Source organism: Phlebotomus papatasi, chromosome 3 (genome assembly GCF_024763615.1).
Source record: "Phlebotomus papatasi isolate M1 chromosome 3, Ppap_2.1, whole genome shotgun sequence".
NCBI lineage: Eukaryota > Metazoa > Arthropoda > Insecta > Diptera > Psychodidae > Phlebotomus > Phlebotomus papatasi.
The window spans coordinates 18,861,652-18,876,005 of NC_077224.1; the positions used below are offsets into that span (position 1 = coordinate 18,861,652).

At 35.0% G+C, this 14,354-nt stretch overlaps 1 long non-coding RNA gene across 1 annotated transcript in view; it reads left to right on the plus strand.

Annotated features, from left to right (window-relative positions):
- Positions 1-5,270: 5,270 nt before the first annotated feature.
- The window catches only part of LOC129806830 (uncharacterized), a 79,543-nt gene continuing 70,459 nt past the window's right edge, over positions 5,271-14,354 (plus strand). The window contains exons 1-2 of the long non-coding RNA XR_008752206.1: positions 5,271-6,065; positions 6,758-7,160. This is a non-coding gene — a long non-coding RNA (uncharacterized LOC129806830). The remainder of the gene's footprint in view (positions 6,066-6,757; positions 7,161-14,354) is intronic.

Below are 14,354 nucleotides of genomic sequence, written 5' to 3' on the forward strand. Positions count from 1 at the left end.
TGAGAGAAGAATTGAGAGTTTGGAGAGGAGATGGGGTCATGGGAAATAAAGCACTGCCAAGAGTACTCGGTAGACACTTAAATTTGGTCACAATGTCGAAGGTGAATTAAATGGAAAATGCATGTGGAAAAGAGGAAAAATCGTATGAATAGTATCGGCATAGTTAAGCTCATTTAATTGCACTATTAGTTCCACCAAGGGGAGGATTTTAATGGTAAATGATGTACCTTTGAACTGGAAAGATTTTCCAGATCATTTTCTAATACTTTCAAAACTTTGAGGAGATAATGGGATTCTCAAGCACAAAACTTAATTTTAGTTACTCTTTCTTGCATATTAAACTAAGTTTTCAAGTACATTGAGTGAGAGATTGGCGAAAGTTTAGGTAAATGAGTGTTGTTAGCACTCGATACTCTGCACTAATTTTATTTAAACCTAGATAAGTGTTGTTGCTACACTCGAGTGTTGCACCAAGGATAAATGAGCGTAAAAGTTAATGTAAATGGAACGGTCACTCCCCTTTGATTTTACTTACTATTGCCAATGGACATGGATTTACACTTATATGCTGAGTCCTTCCCCTCCTCAGGCCTACACTGAGAAAAAAAAGAGGCTACGATTAACTTTTTTTCGTCATAACTTTAACACGTTTCGGGTGTAAAAATATATCAACATTTTTTAATGTTAGTTTTACACTTTTTAGGGGTAAAATCAACATGAAAAAGGGTAACTTTAACCCCTAATAAACCTAAAAAGGGTTATATTTACACTGATTTCGGATCAACACTACAGGGTAAAATTAACATTTCCGGAATGTTATTTTGACTTTTTTGGATTTCTCTCAGTCAGTGTACAAAGCCTATCTAGGTCTCAGTTCGTGTCTTGTCAACTTAATTTATCTACCACTTTCCTACAAGCCGTGTTAGTGACAATAGCTGAAACTTAACCATGTATAAATATTAATGGTAATGAAAAATAAATACAATACAAATACGATACAATATTCTAAATTACAATGTGCAGGGTATCAGACAATTGTTAATTCAGTCGACGAACGAATCCACAAATCCCGCTAGTTTTTTCAAATTAATTTTATTAATCTAATCTTTGTCCAATGCACAAATACGTAACTTGAATTCTATCCAAAATTGGTGTAGCATTGTTTCTCTAGAATTAAAACCCGATCCTTTGGTACATAATCATTTCATTAGCTGTTCCTAGTCATCTTATAATTAATTCATAATCATTTGGAAACTGTCCCTATTTTATATAAGATTTACAAACCTTTCCAATGAGTCCAAATTTGGCCATATTGGTGGGAAAATACGCTATCCGGAGCTGTTTAACTTTTAAACTTAGAAAACCATGAAACGACTGAGAAAAATACCATAAAATCTGACTTTTGAAAAATAAGTATTAAACGTACACTGATACGAGGTTCGGATTTACACTAAAAATAGAAAAGAAGAGTGAAATTGATACTGAATTAGCTTGAAGCGAAGCTACTCTTTTCAGTGTAGTAAAATCTACGCCTGACAGTGTTCAATTAATTCAGAGACACAATTTTCTATGCAAGAAGAAAACAAGAAACAAGACAAGAAATCTTCCTAGCTAACCTCTTAAGAGCATTGAAAAATTATGGATTTTTGTTATGTAAAATTTAATATGTAAGTTCGAGGACAGTCCCCCAAAGACCCCAAGTCGTTATATCTAACCGTTTTCTCTAGCTATGATTAAAGTGAGATAAAAATAGATTTTATAACTACATTATTTAGCCGTCAAATCATCGTTCAACAAACCGATTTTGCTCAGTATGTTTTTCACAGTAAATTCAGGAAGAATCCGGAAACTTTCTACTGTAAATCTACGTAGTTGATCTACAGAAATTCGATAGAAAAGTTGTTGATTTTCAAGATAAGCATTTAGCAGAATATTTCTGAAAGTTATTTCATTTTTCATGCAAGGCACATTGTTTTCGGTGTTCTAAAAGATTTTTCTTTTTTAAAGTTACAAAAAAGACCTTTAGTTGTTTAATTTAAAACCGGAGTAGAAATGAACCCAATAAATCTACCAAGAATATACAGATTAAACTGTGGGATTTAAATTGTACATCTACCAAATAAACTTCATTTCAAAATTCTGAGCATTGATATTAGTCACTTAAAAGATTAGTCAAACGAATTCAGGCACTTTTGTCCTAAATTTATACGAGTTTTCACACATTCTTTAGTACATATCAGTAGTGTAGTATCTCTTTAAAAAATTAAATATATTTTTTTTAATTAACGTCAAAGTAAAAACTAACAATAAGCACGGTTTTTTCGTAACCGGATATGTGAATAGTTCTGGGACTAAATGCATCAGTCGATAATTCATCTTATACGTGTTTAAGTCCTATTTGTTAAATTCTATGATATTGCTGCATTTTTTTGAAAAAATGCCTCGAAAATGTCTCAAAATCATCAAGACTAATTTATAATTTAAAATCAGTTTATTGAACATCACAATTTATGTAGATCTGTTCACATTATATCTGCAGTGTTAGAAGAAACTAGGGCAGTAGTACACATATCGACCATGAATTCTGCCTCTGAAGTTTTATATCTAATTAAAAAAATCACAGTGTTTACAATAACCCCTACCACAGCAGTGTTTAGTATTGCCCCAGTACCCCTAGATATTCTCTAGTGAATCTTCATTGAATTCTGTAGATATCCCTAGAAATAGAAAACAGTTTACTGATAATAAACGATCCTTTCAGTCTGTTTTTTATCTTTTTTTCTCCTTTTTGTCTATTTTATGTAAAATGTAAACTCTTTTCGTGTAACGGAAATGGTTCATATAACCTCAGAAAAGTTTTCACTGTTTTTACTTTGGAGGTTGGTCACGTACACTAAGACGGCGGTGGCCAATATTACTCAAACGAGGAATTCCTTAAACCCTTTATCTGTGAAAATTTCTGTAAATTTCTAGTTATGTTAATAATAAGTAATAAATAAAATAAAATTATAGTAAGCTTCCACAAAAAATGAATTCCTCAACTATGAACGGTTAACGAGACGGTTGAATTCGTAATGTAAAATTTGAGGTTATATGAATCTGGTTCTTCCTCAATATTATCGTCTTATATCAACTTCCTTTTCGAAAACTTTCGAAAAGAGTAAGTGAATTTCAGAAAAATTCGGTAACATTTTTTAAATATTGTTTACGTTTTAGGATTGAAGAATGTCATCGGTACCCTCCGAACGTGCATTTTGAATAACTTGATCGGTACCGTAGATTCTGATGACTTTTCCCCCCTTCTGTTCATAAGCTTCTCCATAATTTTAGCACTTAAACTATAAGGCTAAGCCTTATGTCCTAGACACACTAGCGACTTAAGCCGATAGACGACTTAGTGGAAAATGATCGAAATGGGGTTTAACCATTGTTTCGAATATAATTACGCTAAGCCGTTTCTCGGCTAGTCCTCATGTCGTTCATAGCCCTTAGGTCTGAAGCCTGTTTAAGGTTCTACTGGTGATCTACGCTTCCCCCTCTTCGTCGAATATTCGAATGTTACACCTTCCAAAATTTCTTACTTCAGGAACTTGACTATAGGTAGGTACGGGTAGTATCGGTCTCCGAGGACGGCTTTGCCCCCTTCTATTCGTAAACTTGTTTTCAAGTCTAGCACTTTATCGATCGGATATGATAGATCGGCTCGCCGAAGATCATCCGTAACGTCTAGAATTAAAGAAAATCTTACGAACATCTTACGAACGGTAAAGCGGGCTTAGCACAGTTCCTGGAAGTCTGTCTTTTCTGAACAACAAGCAACATCAATTACAAAAAAATGTCAAAAATTTCGTGTATTGAGAAATTACAGCAATAAATTGTTAGGCTAAGCCTTAGGGCTATATCTCGTATAATGTCGTACTGACGGTCTACGTTTCCCTCATTTGTCGAATCTTCGAATATTACACCTTTCAAAGTTATTATTTCAGCAATTTGAAATTATACTCTAGGTACGGGTAGTATCGGTCTCCGAGGACGACTTTGCCCCTTGTATTCGTAAACTTGTTTTCAAGTCTAGCACTTTATCGATCGGATATGATAGATCGGCTCGCCGAAGATCATCCGTAACGTCTAGAATTAAAGAAAATCTTACGAACATCTTACGAACGGTAAAGCGGGCTTAGCACAGTTCCTGGAAGTCTGGCTTTTCTAAACAACAAGCAACATCAATTACATTAAAAAATGTCAAAAATATCGTGTATTGAGAAATTACAGCAGTAAATTATTAGGCTAAGCCTTAGGGCTGTATCTCGTATAATTTCGTACTGACGGTCCACGTTTCCCTCATTTGTCGAATCTTCGAATATTACACCTCTCAAAGTTATTACTTCAGGAATTTGACTATATACTGTAGGTACGGGTAGTATCGGTCTCCGAGGACGATTTTGCCCCATTCTATTCGTTAACTTGTTTTCAAGTCTACCACTTAAGGATAGCCTCACCGATCCGACATGGTAGATCGGATCGATGAAGACCATTTTTAAGCTGTAGAGCGTTCTTCAGAATAAAGGTTTTGCCCGTTTTGCCTAGTTTCTGAAGATCTGGATTTCCTCAACAACAAGCAACATCAATTCCGTAAAGAAAATTGTCAAAAATATAAGGCTGAGCCTTAGATCTGAAGCCCATTTAAGGTTCTACGGGCGATCTGCGCTTCCTACTCTTCATCGAATATTCAGGATCACTTCTAGAGAAAACCTGCTTAACTCTATTCTCTCTGTAATTCTTTAAATTTTCTTTTAGTATTATTCTATTTGTGTTTCTATTCTCTACCAAATTCTTTTGGGATTCTGTAGAAGGTTATCATGGGGTTAGCACGTCGGTGTACATTTATTTGTCAAGCAATATTCCCTCGAATTTGCTGAAGTGTAAGGAAAAAATTTTCAATAATTGTGAGATTTGTCGAAAAGAATTTGAGAATGGAATTCAAGTGATCCGGAGGTTTTATTTCAAAATTCTTTTCTGCAAATAAGGATGAATTTCTTTTCTTCTCTTTTTTTTCCTTGGTAGAGAAATTGGCGAGGTCAGAAAAATGTATGGTGGCAAAAATACTCGAAATGTTTTCCTGACACACCGAATGATGCATCAATTTTCTACTCGCCCCAGCTTGAGGAAAATCGCAAAGATTGAAAATCTCATCTCGTGTGAATGGTACTGACGGGATTTTGCTTGGGAAATCACGTAAGTTTAATTTTTAATGATGTCTATTTCGGTATCAGTTGAACATTTTTGCCTCTCTTCCTAAACGATATATAAATTTAATTGTGTGGGTTATGTGGCTTGGAGAAAAAGACTTTTTTTTTTAGAGAAAGAGGGAATATCTATGGAATGTTTTTGTGCTGGAATATGTTTTTTTTTTGCATCAATTCTCTTTCATGTGGGGAAAATAATTAGGATTTTTCTTGGGAGAAAGGTGCTTTTCTTGTTGGTATAGTGCTTCCTTCTGTATGTGCTTCTATTTATCCACGAGAAATGTGTGGAAAATGAGGGAGAATTTTTTGGAGGAGAATTTGTACTAAGCAGAATGTTTGAAGACTAGCGCATGCGAAATGGGGGGCCTTATTGTAGGTTCTAGGGGATGATTATTCCGTGTGCAGTTGAGGGTAGTCAGTTTATCAAGAGTCGCTGTTGAGATAATATCGTTTTCAGACGAATCTCCATTTTAGTCTAATAAATTAATTATTGAGATACATATCATCGTAACAACGAGTGTTTTATCTAACTAAGCAAAGTGAACAATTTAGGAATAGCTCTGCAATTATGCTTAACTAACTTCACAATGATCCAGGCTGATTTGCGAGTAAAGTAGACCGCCAAACGAGAGGGAAAATCTTTCAATCTGAATTAATGTCATCAATGTGATTGCCATATACTCTATTGACAGTCAATTTCGCTTTAATTGAAGTGAAGCCGATCGAGATAGGAGAGGGTAGGGTATGCAGAGCTATATCCTGACAAATTGTCGTCAATATGATATTGTGAGGAGAGAGAAATAGGAAAGGAAGGAAGTGGTAGGGAGATACCAAATTAATATTTAGTATCTTTTCACTGTGGTTATGGTTTAAAATTTAATTCTCACAACCGCTTCTAAAAAATTTTTTTTTCGTTGTTGTTTTGCATAACAAAAAAGAGAAAAAGGGTATTTTTGTAGGGGGTTGTGGGAAAATAAAAGCTATCACTGGTTAATCCCAGAACAGAGACCAGATTACTTTTGAATAATTTACAGTACACCATCTCCGCCGAGGAGGAGCACGGTGGGGGGGAGGGGTGAAATATATAGCAAACTAAAAGTAAGAGAGATAAACTTATACATAAGATATATAAATTTTCCACCAGAGAAAATTTGCAAACAATGTCGCCAAGAGTGAAAGGATATGGTGTTAACATAGACAACTAACTGTCTTAATATTGACCTAAATTCATTCTTGGAATATTTTGCTTTTTGAATCTCATTTAGAGCTAAATTTAATACAATTTTGCCACATTTATTTGAAAGGCGCAGGAATTCCGCCAAAAATCCATTTAATATTCAAATGATTAAATAACTCTCCCAAAACTGACGATTATGTCTTCAATAGAAAGCAACTTCAATTAGTGGCTTACCAAAATAATTCTCCGTCGCATGGGATTAAGCTGGTGGTTGAGCTTTTGAATACATAATGTTTCAATTTAACCCATTCCATTTTTTTTCTATATCCTCAAGCTATTTCCTGTGATTTTCTTATAAATATTCATTCTAATGCACTTTTGATGCACTCACCTGGAATATTTGCTGGGGTTGGAAAAACAAAAGGTACAGAGTGTAAAGGGGAGACGGGGAAAAACTACAAAATTGAGAAGGATTTTGTGGAAAGTCATCAAAAGTCGTGGTGAAGTTTCAGTCGTGAAAATTTCTACAGGAAATTGTGGCAATTAAAATAGTCGAATGTGGCACAAAGGTGGAATGATATACTAAAACTAATGAACTTTTGATCATTCAGTCCAAGAATTGTGTTTAGTGGTTTGTTGAATGTGCTGAAAGTTCTGTGGAATCACCATGAAGACAACGATAGCAAATTTAGCACTCATTTTTACAACAATTGCAACTTCAGCCATCTTCACTGAGGGTATGTTCAAGTCCTTTCTTTTAAACATTTGTCACGAAATTCCAACAATAAGGATTGTGCCAAAGGGAGAGATCTCAATGGGTATTATTAAGGGAAGTCTGCTCATTCGAACCCAAAACTCTTGCACCATAGAGCAAGCGCTAAATCCCTTTTGGCTTAAATACACTCAGGCTAGGTAGCTCAATCTAGCAGCACCTCAACAGCTTCAGTTGCTTAAAGACACTGTCCCCTACTTCCTTCCATTAGACCTATGGCTTAACTTCACTAATTTCTTATCAATCTTAGAAAATTTTGACTTTGAATTGAAATTTTTAAAATGCTGCAATAGATTCTGAAAAAACAAAACTCGAACTCGAACCGATCTTTCCAGGGAACCTAAGGACAATCCACGAAGAATTCACAGGGAACCCGGGGATCCCATGCATTGTTTTCAGCAAACTCACAGGGAACTCATGCATTTTTCAGGAAACTCTGGGGAAAGCCAGGGAACCATGTATTTTTTCAGGGAGCCCAGGGAACTCATATACATTTTTCAGGGGACTTTGGGGAGCCATACATTTTATTAGGGAACCCGAGGAACTTGTTAATTATTCAGGAAACCCGGTGAACCTATATTTTTTTCAGGGGACCCGGGGAAACCATATATTTTTTCAGGGAACCCAGTGAAATCATACATTTTTTCAGGGCACTGGGAGAACCCGTATATTTTTTCGGGAAACCCGGAAAGCCTGTATATTTTTTTAGGAAGCCCGGAACACTCATAATTTTTCAAGGAACCTGGGCAACTTAGAATTTTTTTCAAGGGAACTCGGGGTACCCATATAGTTTTTCAGGGAACCCAGAAAGCCATACAGATTTCCCGGGTTCGAGGGTACCCGGGGAACCTATGTTTTTTTTTCAGGGAACCGGAAGAACCTGTATGCTTTTTCAGGGTACCCGGGGAACCTATATATTTTTCAAGGGAATTCGGGGTACCCATATAGTTTTTCAAGGAAACAAAGAGAACTCATATATTTTATCAGGGAACCCGGAGAGCCCGTATATCTTTCTAGGGAACCCGGGGAACCTATACATTTTTCGGAGAACCCAGAGAAATCCAGGGAACCGATATATCTAGTGCTATATTTCGACCGTATACGTATACAAGCTGAAGTCAATGTGGGAAATTCGGTCTTATTTTGTATTCTTCAATTTGACTTTATTTTGCCAACGTTTCGATCCTGGATGGGATCTTCTTCAGGGCCTATTACAGACAAATTCAATGCTTAATTAAATAATTTTTTGAACAATTTTTTTTTAAACAATTTCTTTTTGGGACTTTAATAAAGTCAAATTGAAGAACACAAAATAAGACCGAATTTCCCACATTGACTTCAGCTTGAACCGATATATTTTTTCTAGGAACCAGGGCAACTCATAAATTTTTTCAGGCAACTTGAGGAACTCATATTTTGTCAGGGAAATCGAGGAATCCATACATTTTTCAGGGAACCTCGGAAACTCATATTTTTCAGGGAAACCGGGGAACCCATATTGTTTTTCGGGTAACCGGGAACTAGAGCCACTCTGATTTATTATAAATAACCTCTTGGAAAACCAATAATATTGGTTTTTATTTAGGATTTCAAGGTCCTGGAACTGGGCTAACCTTTAAGTCTGAAACCGCTTTTACGGATAGGGGAAACTGGGGCACCACCAAACACGGGGTAGCACCAAACACTAATTTTTATTTCTTAACTACTTGGACTATCTCAACCATTTCTTCAATAGACAGGCATCCCTATAGTGCCTATAAATTCCTATAGGGCTTGTCCTTAGATGTCGAATATCTGATTAAAAAATCGCAGTGTTTGGTGCTACCCCGTGTTTTGTGGTGTCGCAGTTTCCCTTAAGACCGTAAATGCGTACACCTCCTCTCCTCCAGAATGTAACCTGTTCTGTCGGTATGTTCACCTCTCTAGGAGCTTTGTGGTTTTTTAATTTTTGAATTTCTGTGGTAAGGTGGCAACCTCCTTCTAGCCTAGGGTCTTCTCATTTTGGTGGTCAGTGCAATCCTCATCCTCGATTCCCTATTCAAAGCAGATTCTGCTGAATTGAGGAGACTCTTGAAGAATTTTTCCCATTTCCTTAACCCATCCTCTGTCTTTATTAGGGTATTTCCTGACTAATTTTTTTCACAAAGACAGTTGTGGTTGAGAGCCCTGTCCCTGAGACGATACAGTGTGATAAAAGGCTCTCACGCCTCTCATCTGCTGCAGCGCCTCTATGTCTTCTCGAGAATATTTAGCCTGTAAAATTTTGCAGTAAAAATTTATCCCAAATTGTTATACACTCAGGACTTAGGACCTCAATAGGCTTAGGCTGATTCTCGAGAATATTTATCCTATATAATTTGGCAGTCAAGGATTAGGTAAAGGAAATTTATGCAAAGGATTTGTAATCGATGATCCTAAGCCCTCAGTGTATAACAGTTTGGGATAAATCTCTACTGTCAAATCTTACAGGATAAATATTCTTGAGAATCAGCCTAAGTTTATTTAGGCCCTTAGGGCCCTGACAGACCTGAGGATTAGCCGAGAGATGGCTTAGCGTAATTATATTCGACATAATGGTTAAACTTCATTTCAATCATTTTCCACTAAGTCGTCTCTCGGCTTAAGTCGTAAGTGTGTTTAGGGCATTAGGCTCATCGATTAGGGTCCTTTTCCTTTACGATAAATTTACTTAACCTAATGCTTTACTGGCAAATTCTACAGGCTAAATATTCTCGAAGAATAGCTTGAGTCTATTTGAATCCTTACGAATCACTACGGTTAGTAACGGATTTTACTAAGTCAGTGCAAGTATTATATTTTCCTTTCCGATTTCGACTTTAGGGAATTTATAACAGATCACAAAAAATTAAACTTTCTAGGTAGCAAATAAACAAAGTTAATATAGTTAATTAATTTATTTATTGTGCAAAAACGAAGACATTTTTATAACAGTAGAATACTTTTATACCTTACTACCCTAAAATAGGTTTCTGCCTTTACTAGAAAGTATTGTCTCTACAATAATTTAAAAAAATAATAATATAAAATCATTAAGATAATAAATTAAATAAAAAAGGCTTGACTCCTCTTTGGAACACGTCGCAGTAGGGGAAAGCGCGCTACCTTCGGACGGTTTATGCTTCGGACAAATCTCTTTTTTTTAATGTGTTATAAATGAATTTGGCCCATTATAATATTTTAATAGCTAGTCCAATTCCTCAAATTTTCAGAAAAGAGCTATGGGTGAAATTCATAAGGAACATAGAGAAAAAATTGAATTGTTTGAAGCTTGAGTCATCCGAATGTAGCGCGCTTTCCCCTACTATTTACTATTTTTTAGGATGTATTCTAATATTGAAATTTATACAAAAACTAAAAAAAACATTGCCAATAATTTGTTTAGAAGTATTTTTGGTAGATCATTTATCTGAAAACCAGTGAAAAATTGGGTTAATATGGAGATATGGCGCAAGAAAGTAGAGAAGTTCAAGTCGAGCTGAAAAATTCATACACCGTAGAAACTGAGCCAATTTTATACTGTTTTAAAATAACACAATTCATAATTTATGTGAACTTTGCAATTTATACCATCTGGTTAAAAAAACAACCCAAGCAACATTTTCTTTCCAAATTAAAACTTATTGTAAGGGAAAGGTTATTCTGACGTTATTACAAATAATCAAAAGGCTGGTAGTTTTACTTACGTAAATTTTACATTACTACCACGATAGTAACGTAACTCAGAATTAAATTGACATTATGACGTCAGATTTTTTAAAATTATACATTAGACTTCAAAAGACGAGACCTGTCTGAATTCGTTGATACCAAGAGGTTTAGAAATAAAAATCACTGTTCGGTGTTACCGCATGTTCGGTGATGCCCCAGTTTCCCTTACTGATCGTAATTTTTCTCGCAAAAGTTATAAGAAGATTAAATAAATTTTGCATTTAGTTAACTTAAAGTTTTCTTCCTTCTTTAATGTCTTCATTACAGAATACCATCACAAGCCTTTTCGCTACGCGCACCTTCAAATCTTTCATTCTTGAATTATAATGAGAACCCTTTAATATGTGCATAATGTACAACAATAAACGTACTGTATTTCTTATTGGAATATGGAAAAATCTTGGAAATAATTTTGTTATATTTTCTTGAAATCTCATTATTTTCAAGTCTGAGAAATATTTAAAAATTCAGTGAAAAATATCTTTGATCGGTAAATCGGCAGATTGGTCAACTGAAAATATCAATATTGCTCACAACTTTTTTATTGTCAATTTTTCAATATTATTTATGTTTTAATCACTTTTTAGCTTAAAAACATATTAGCTGAAGAAAATTTGTTGAAATCAAGGCTTTTCAAGGAAGTATATAGCAGAGTTATCGTTTCCAGAGTTAAATTCTCTTGAAATCAAGTACAAAAGTGGTTCTTAATGTTATAAAACATTCTCAGAGAAGTTCCCAAAATGCTATATTAAAACGTTTTATTCTTCATACAAACGATTAAACAAGTAGATTAGAGTTCTGTATAAACAATTGTATCCAACTTTAAGTAGAGGAAAGCGCACTACCTTCGGACGATTCAAGCTTCGGACAATTCAATTTTTTCTTTATGTTCCTTATGGATTTTTCATAGTTTTTTTTTCTAAAAATAAGTATTGGACTAGCTATTAGAATATAATATTATAATGGGCCAAATTCATTTATAACACATTGAAAAAAGTAATTTGTGCGAAGCATAAATCGTTCGAAGGTAGCGCGCTTTCCCCTACCCGGTGCAAAATTTACAGTGGAAATGGGCTATTTTGTAGTGACTTAAATTGTGTGCGAAGGTGAAAGGTTCATTGAGCCTTTGCACAAACTACGACTAGATTTTCATTGTTCTCTAGAGGAAGTTCTGAGGATCTCCTAGGATAGCCTAAGGAGCGATTATGAACCTAACAAGTGAGAAATTTTTTGGCATAGGGGAAACTAGGCCACCAGCGAATACAGGGTATCACCGAAGACTGCGATTTGTTTGAACACTATGCTTGTCCATTGAAGAAATTGCTGTCGTAGTCCTAGTACTACTTACTTACTTAAGGGGCTGTAACGTCCCTTTAAAGGACCGGGTCTCTCGCATTACCCTCCTCCAGTCCTGGCGACTCTTCGTCAGCTCGCTCGCCCAACTCTCTCTAGAAGGATCAGATCCCCTGTTCGTTAGCTTCAGGTTCGTGGATTCGTGACTTGCCACTGGGGTTGGTTACCCAATCCTTTATCACTCACCTGAGTGTATCGGGGCGTATCAGGCATCTAGACCGCTTGGAGGTGAACATTAAAATTGAGGGGAAGAGGTTATGTGTCGCATTATCCCGATTTAGACCCCCATGACCTAGTCTACTCCATGTTCGGTAGTGATCTAGTTTCCCCTAATTAAAGAATCGATTCAGTTTGTAAGGTAGTTAGAAAAATCACTTAACTCGGACGTCTTTTTTGTGTGCGAACCCTCAAAGCATTCCCCTAAAGTCTTCTAATTTACTACGCCTCAATTTGTTGTTAGTACTAAATGAGTTGTTAAAAATTGTATCACGTTCCTAGATCCTAAAAGTGTCTTATAAGTTTGACATTTTGAATGAGATAAAAGAAAAAATCGGATTCTTGCATTTTATTAATCGTAATAATATATTTCACAATGCGATCAATTGGTAAATTATAATAAAAAAAATCTAAGGTGAGGTAAAACTAATGTAAGATTTTAGTAAGAGAACTTACCTATTGCATGTTTTATAAGGAGACAAACGTTGTTAATAAAATACGATATTCTTCACCTTTAAAACGTTATACGGATAATAGTGAGTTAATCATTGACCTACGAATAACTTTAGTCTTTTTTCTTATTTTGGTACTTGGGAGGGAAGAGGTAAGATGTGAGCATTCAATCTTCGAACTCTATAAGAAAAAAATTAACGGATTTTAGGGGTGGTTTTTTTCTTCCTAAAATTAAATTTCAGAATGCGATCAGTTGGGAAATATAAGAAAACTGACGTGTGGTAAAACTAACGTAAGATTTTAGTAAGTGAACTTACCTATTGCATGTTTTATAAGGAGACAAACGCTGTTAATAAAATACGATTTTCTTCATTTTTAAAATTTTTTGCGGATAATAGTGAGTCAGTCAGTGACCTACGAATAACTTTAGTCTTTTTCTTATTTTGGTACTTGGGAGGGAAAAGTTAGGATGTGAGCATTCAATCTTCAAACTCTATAAGAAAAAAATGAACAGATTTTTTTCTTCCTGAAATTACATTTCAGAATGTGATCAGTTGGGAAATATAAGAAAACTGACGTGAGGTAAAACTAACGTAAGATTTTAGTAAGCGAACTTACCTGTTGTATGCTTTATGAGGAAACTAACGCTGTTAATACAAATAAGCTATTCTTTACCTTTAAAACTTGTTGCGGAAAATAGTAAATCATTCAGTGACGTGTGAGTAACTTTAGTATTTTTCTTATTTTGCTACTTGGGAGGTAAGAGGTAGAAAGTGAGCATTCAATCTTGCAGCATTAAGGAAAAAATGAACAGATTTTTTCCTTACAGAAATTACATCTTACCACTTATTGTATTTTCTCCTATTTTCTGTAGCAGAAAATTAGTGTCTCGCAGATTAATTGAAAATGATCAGAAGTATCCTTTACAATCTCAATGAGTCCCATGTTGAATTAAATTTACTGCATATGACATACAATCCTTGGTCCTTTCTCCACATTTCATTTCAATCAATTAAGGGAGAGAAGCAAAATAATTGATATGAGGGTGAAACAAACATTGGATATTACTTTGTAATTACATACATTGACTCCGCTATCAATTTGTGGGTAAATAATCAATTGCATGGTCAAATGGATAATATTTTGTGTATGTTTTGGTCCTTTATTTAAGCGTTACTCCTCCATTTGATAATAATGAGGCCGTATATTTTGTCTAATAGGACAAATCTATATTATTTACTCAAATGTTATACTGTTTTTTTTTTTTGGGGTACAATAGGTACCACGAAATTATGATGTAGGGGGATTATTTTGGAGAATCAATATCACTTGATAAAATAAATGAACTCTACAGAATTGTGTAAATCCAGTTGAGTGTTTGGGTTTTTTCAGGGGATTTTATTGGTTT